Below are 6,507 nucleotides of genomic sequence, written 5' to 3' on the forward strand. Positions count from 1 at the left end.
ATGGGCAAATTATCTGTCTATAAAATTCCCAGCCGCGCCTGAATCGACGAGCGCTTTATGCTGGGAATGCGGGGAAAACTCAGGAAAAGTAACATACAAAAACATGTGTGCAACAGAGGGCTCTGGGTGAGAATGGTGCCGGCTCACCTGGGGTGACGCCAGAGTGCCCTGCCTGCTGCCTCGACCCCCAGAGGAACAAACCCGGCACTGACCGGCAGTGTGACCTCTGCGGCCACAGATGGTCGCAGAGGTCTGGACGTCTTTGGGTAGCCAGCAGGTTATCCAGCCGAATGGACAGGTCCACCAGCTGGTCGAAGGTGAGGGTGGTGTCCCGCTGTTTAAAAAAAACAACTAAAAATGGCATATCAGTTTGGATACTGTAATATCCATATGTGTAAACATACTGAATTATAATTGGATGCATTTTACCGCCATATTATACTGTGCTATGATTGGTTAAGACCACCCAAATGGTTAGGTCATGGTCAGTTTGATGCTGGTTGGCGATACGTGAACATGCCAGTTATAGCTAGCTAATAAAGAGCTACGTTAAGAAATATCCTGTAGTACTGCATTTTATTATTTTGTACAAAGCGTGCAAAACAAGACAGATACTAGGCTGCAACTGGGACAACATTTCGTTTTTGCAGGGGGGTGTTGTAAGGGGCTTAATACAGTTGTATTCCAGCCACTAGGGGGTACTCTGGTGAAGCCCATGGGAAATAAAGAAATATAGTTCAATTGAATTGGGAAGAGTAAGAATGAAAAACTAAAGAAAGACTGTAAACGGCTGTTACCTGTGCTAACATTATTAAAAGTGAATTAAACCATATTTTTTTGCGTTGTAGTTTATATGATAAGCTCATTGGAAGGGTAACATACACAGGATGTACACAAATGGGCATAAACACGTGACACAGAAAATAAAATATTGACATTTAGGAATTCAAAATGCATCTAAATATATTTCTTTCTGTCTATGGAATACATAAAAAAATGTAGTTAAAAAAAATATATATGTATAAAATATACTTGTCTGTACAGTAAGTAAATGTAGGAAATCCAAAATGCACAAAAATATGTTTTTGTAATGTCTAAAATAAAATATATGTGTATAATATATATTTGTCTGTAAAGCAATGCAGAAGCAATAAGCATTGTAAAGGATGATAGAACACATCAAATTAATGTGAACATGAGGACACAAAGGAGAGATTTAATTAAAAGATCATCTTTTAATACTTTTTTATGCTGAAGATTTTTATTGCTGAAAACATCTATGTATGGCAAATCCACTCTGGGCAAATGGCCTGTTGGACAAAAATAAAAAATAGTTAACATGCTTGCTATTTCAGCCACTTTCTATGTTAAAGAAAAATCTCAGTTAATGATGAATGGATACAATTTGGAAGGATTTTCCAGAGTCATACCTCAGTAGGGTAGAGTGTCAGGTGGCACAACCATTGGTGCCATGAGGTTAAAGTGTGAAGGAGGGAGCAAGCCAGAGAGGTGTCTAGGAAGCAGTCCAGGCCCATGGCTTGGAGGCTTTGAGTTGGTCCCATCATTGTAATTCATTGTAGGGTATCTGCTGCCCCATAGACCTGCTGGTAGTGGGAAAGCTGTTAGCAGGAGACCACCAGGGACATCTATGATCGGCTGACACAGTCTTGGTTAAACCACATGTATTCTAAAGCAATATTCACCTGCTTTCATAGAGTAAGGATTCGCTCCTTTGGGGACACTGCCAGTGTTCCCCTGATATCCATATGTCCCCATCGGTGGAGGTGGTGGTACACACTTGTTCTTTAAAACACATCAACACATTTTCCAAATTGTTAGTAATATTATCACAGTTGAAATACAATGGTTGTTCACTGTTTTAAATTTCATTGAATTTAAGTGTGTACCTCAGCCTTGGGCTCAGTTTTGTTAACCCATCTGTGCAGAGTTGGATCCCAGACAATCTGAGGAAGAAGATATTAGCAATGTGAAGCAAGCCACAATATTTTTTTTTTAATCCACTCAATTGTCTCTACATAGAATATAGTGTTAAGAACCAGTTCCTTACAGATCTGTCTTTGTCCTCAGGTAGATGAACCTCCTTCTTATTAGCTCTTCCACTCCCAAAGACCCAGCTGAGCCAGCCTCCACTGTTATTGTGAACAGCAGGGGTCTCAGGCTCAGCCACCGGCCGGCTGACAGTCTGGCACTGAGGGTTGGCCTCGGAGTGTTCCGGCTTGGTGATGGACATCATAGCAGGATGCTCAACATATCTAAGTCGGACATCTGTAATAAGTGGGAGAAGTCAGGCCACTCTGCTCATGTCACCATACAGAACAATTACTAGCTGACAGGTAGAAACGTCTGGCTCTGATACTCTGTTACAACCCAATCTTAACCTACACGCAGGGAGGTTACTCCAGGACTCTGCGATCGCATTGTTTTGGTTGCAAAATCAACAATTCCCTGCATATTATGCGAGGGCTTACAAATTTGACCAATCGCCAAACTATTTCTGCATAAAATAGTCACATCATCACAATATTATCGCATAGAACTGACCCATTACCACAGTACAAAAAGAGGGCTCGCAATTTCAACCAATCACCGCACATTTACTGCATAATATGGTTCAATCAAGCCACACGTCAACACAGTTTTTTCCCTTGTCAGCGCATTTTTGCAACAAATTGGACAAAACAATTGCATATTGCTATGCAAAATGTCATAATTGTTGCTGCAAAATCTAGCATATTTATCCGCAAATATCAAAAAAATCCATGCGAAATCCTGGAGAGATTCACTGGAGTATGAAAATGTATACACTCACTACTGTAAGTCGCTCTGGATAAGAGCGTCTGCTAAATGACTAAAATGTCAAAGTAAAATGGAGCTAAACCTGTTTTATGTAGAAAATGCATGAAATGATTACAGATATACACTCACATGAGCCATACATTTAACCTATCACAACTTATTATCAAGCTATCACAATGGTAATTTCTTTACTAATTAGGTAAGTTTAAGTGACCTCTTCTCTTGGAATAGAAATCCACAGGTGGAGTACACGCTCCACCATCCCATTTCCACAGTGGTGCCACCATGGGGATGATGGGAGGTGGTTGTGGATGATTGTGTCCATTCTTCACAGGGACACTGGTTGTGAGGAAGATCTCCTCCCTCTCTGCAGGGACACTAGCCTTTGGGACGATCCACTCCCTGTGCGCAGGGACGCTGGCCTTCTGGAGGATCTCCTCCCTCTGTGCAGGGATGAGGCCTGATGCTCGGAGGATCTCCTCCCTCTGCGCAGTGATGCTAGCTGCTGAGAGAATCCCCTCCCTCTGTACAGGGACACTGGCTGTTTGGAGGATCCTCTCCCTCTGTGCAGGGATGAGGCCTGATGCTCGGAGGATCTCCTCCCTCTGCACAGTGATGCTAGCTGCTGGGAGAACCCCCTCCCTCTGTGCAGGTACACTGGCTGTTTGGAAGATCCCCTCCATCTCAGCAGAGACACTTGCCTTTGGGACAATCCCCTCTCTGTGCGCAGGGACACTGGCCATTGGGACGATTCCCTTCCTCTGCGCAGTGACACTGGCCATCAGGAGGATCAACTCCTTTTGTGCAGGGATGAGGCCTGATGCTCTGAGGATCTTCTTCTTCTGCGCAGTGATAGAAGATGCTGGAAGAATCCCTTCCCTCTGTGACGGGATGAGGCCTGATGCTCGGAACATCTCCTCCCTCTGCGCAATGATGCTAGGTGCTGAGAGAACCCCCTCCCTCTGTGTCGGGATGAGGCCTGATGCTCGGTGGATCTCCTCCCTCTGTGCAATGATTATAGCTGCTGGGAGAACCCCCTCCCTCTGTGCAGGGACACTGGCTGTTTGGAGGATCCCCTCCCTCTGTGCAGGGACACTGGTTGTTTGGAGGATACCCTCCCTCTGTGCAGGGAAACTGGTTGTTTGGAGGATACCCTCCCTATGTGACGGGATGAGGCCTGATGCTCGGAGGATCTCCTCCCTCTGCGCAGTGATGCTAGCTGCTGAGAGAATCCCCTCCCTCTGTACAGGGACACTGGTTGTTTGGAGGATACCCTCCCTCTGTGCAGGGACACTGGTTGTTTGGAGGATACCCTCCGTCTGTGCAGGGACACTGACTGTTTGGAGGATACCCTCCCTCTGTGACGGGATGAGGCCTGATGCTCGGAGGATCTCCTCCCTCTGTGCAGTGATGCTAGCTGCTGAGAGAATCCCCTCCCTCTGTACAGGGACACTGGCTGTTGGGAGGATACCCTCCCTCTGTACAGGGACACTGACTGTTTGGAGGATCCCCTCCCTCTGTGCAGGGACACTGGCTGTTTGGAGGATACCCTCCGTCTGTGCAGGGACACTGGCTGTTTGGAGGATACCCTCCGTCTGTGCAGGGACACTGACTGTTTGGAGGATCCCCTCCCTCTGTGCAGGGACACTGGCTGTTTGGAGGATACCCTCCGTCTGTGCAGGGACACTGACTGTTTGGAGGATACCCTCCCTCTGTGACGGGATGAGGCCTGATGCTCGGGGGATCTCCTCCCTCTGCACAGCAACTTCGGCTGCTGTGATGATCTGCAGGTATAATATAGAGAATATAGTCATTCCCTAAAAAATCAACCACTTGGAATCTATAACATCATTGACACATACACTGAGTGTATTAAACATTAAGAACACCTTCTCTTTCCGTGACATAGACTAATCAGGTGAAAGCTATAATCCCTTATTGATGTTAATTGTTAAATCTTCTTCTCAGTGTAGATGAAGGGGAGGAGGCAGGTTAAAGATTGATTTTTAGACAATTGAGACATGGGTTGTGTATGTGTGTCATTCAGAGGGTGAATGGGCAAGACCAAAGATTTAAGTCCCTTTGAACAGAGTATGGTAGTAGGTGCCAGGCGCACCGGTTTGTGTCAAGAACTGCCATGCTGTTGGGTTTTTCCCGCTCAACAGTTTTCCCTGAGTATCAACAATGGTCCACCACCAAGGGGGAGGGCAACTCAATAGGAAGGTGTTCTTAATGTTTTGTTCACTCAGTGTAGATCAATCCCTAGCATATACTTTCATTTGTATGTGTACGATACTGTAAATACACAAATTATATTAATGTTATCTACAATATATTATAATACCGTAAGCCTCCTTGCTGCAGGGGCATTTCCTCCTACAATTTTGAGCTGATTTTCTTCACTTTAGCAATATTTTGTATCTTTGTTAATTTTCACATTTATTGTGTTTGGAATGGCACTGTTACTACAGGAGATGATGCTATCATAAAGTATTTGATGTAAGTATGTAGGATAATTACCCATAATGCTCACTGACTGGACATTCAAAATTACCATGGCAATTATTGACGCATTAACATGCCATCGGAAACTTGGAACCTCAGAGTTAAAATGAATGTAAGTTATCAGTGTAGATCTTCCTACTGGTTGATTTTGATACTTCACAAGTGGGAAATTTGAAATCATCATTCCATAATGAGTTTGTGAGTCAGAAATGTCAGAATTTCCTAGTTCCGACTTGAAGGGCCTTCTATAATGTAGGGCCGGTCAGTAACCAAATCATTTTACTGTGCCCAATCGCACACAGACTTTTATGGTCACACAAGTTGCCACCGGTGGATTCAAAATGAGTAGCCTAACAATTATTTACATGGCCCCAGGTACATTTGAAACCAAATTATTTTTCTGTGAGAAATCAATAATAGTTGCACACATAGGGTAACAGTGAGCAATTGACAGTGAGCAATGAGCAAGATAAGCATAGACGGGAAGTTGACAATAGCTTATTATTAGTGTAAATAAATTGTATTTCTATGGTTGCAGTCCTCAAAGATTGAATTGCATTGAATTGAATTAATCAGATCCAATGATTTACTGCCCGTAGGGTGGGGTACCGCTAGTCATCATTATTATAATCACCATCTCAATCATTATCACCATACCATCATAGACTTATTCTTCTGTATCTGAGACTCATCTGACACTACCTTAGACAAGGCAGTCTGCAACTCAATACACTGCCCCTGCATGGTGTTCAGCGTCCCCTGCATGTGGTTAATCGAATGCTTAACATCGTTCAGCAGGATCTGAATCTCAAGCCTGCAAGAAATCAGGTGGTTCAACATACTGAGATGACGAGAGGCTTCAGACCATGCCCATTGGACCATCTTTAGGATTCTTTCTCACTTAACACCAATCTTATTAGGAATGTAACTTTGTGCAGAAGATGTTAGTATAGTGTTATTTAGAAGAAAAAAAGTGTACTTTGTCAGGCGCCAAAAGGATGACGGGATGTCTCCCTGCTCCAGAGAGCTCTGCTGGCAGGTCTTGCTCACTGTTGGAGGAACGGGAGCCAAATTAGAGGAAACATATCTATGGTTGTTCAGCAATGAAACATTCATGGCATAATGGGGATTGTCCTTCCCTGTGAAAAGAATAACAGCTGGGGTTTACTTTCTCACTTTTAGATA

General features: G+C 44.0%; 1 long non-coding RNA gene across 2 annotated transcripts; it reads right to left on the reverse strand.

The window, feature by feature from the left end:
* Window positions 1–1,727: 1,727 nt before the first annotated feature.
* Window positions 1,728–3,192, reverse strand: LOC120039673. 2 transcript variants are annotated; one of them, XR_005475472.1, is made up of 3 exons: window positions 3,032–3,192; window positions 1,908–1,964; window positions 1,728–1,803 (listed from the first exon to the last, which is right to left on the reverse strand). It is a non-coding gene; the product is annotated as an uncharacterized LOC120039673 (long non-coding RNA). The 2 variants fall into 2 exon arrangements; XR_005475474.1 differs by lacking the exon at window positions 3,032–3,192 and adding an exon at window positions 2,069–2,176.
* Window positions 3,193–6,507: the final 3,315 nt, after the last annotated feature.

Source organism: Salvelinus namaycush, unplaced genomic scaffold, assembly GCF_016432855.1.
Source record: "Salvelinus namaycush isolate Seneca unplaced genomic scaffold, SaNama_1.0 Scaffold291, whole genome shotgun sequence".
Taxonomy (NCBI): Eukaryota; Metazoa; Chordata; class Actinopteri; order Salmoniformes; family Salmonidae; genus Salvelinus; species Salvelinus namaycush.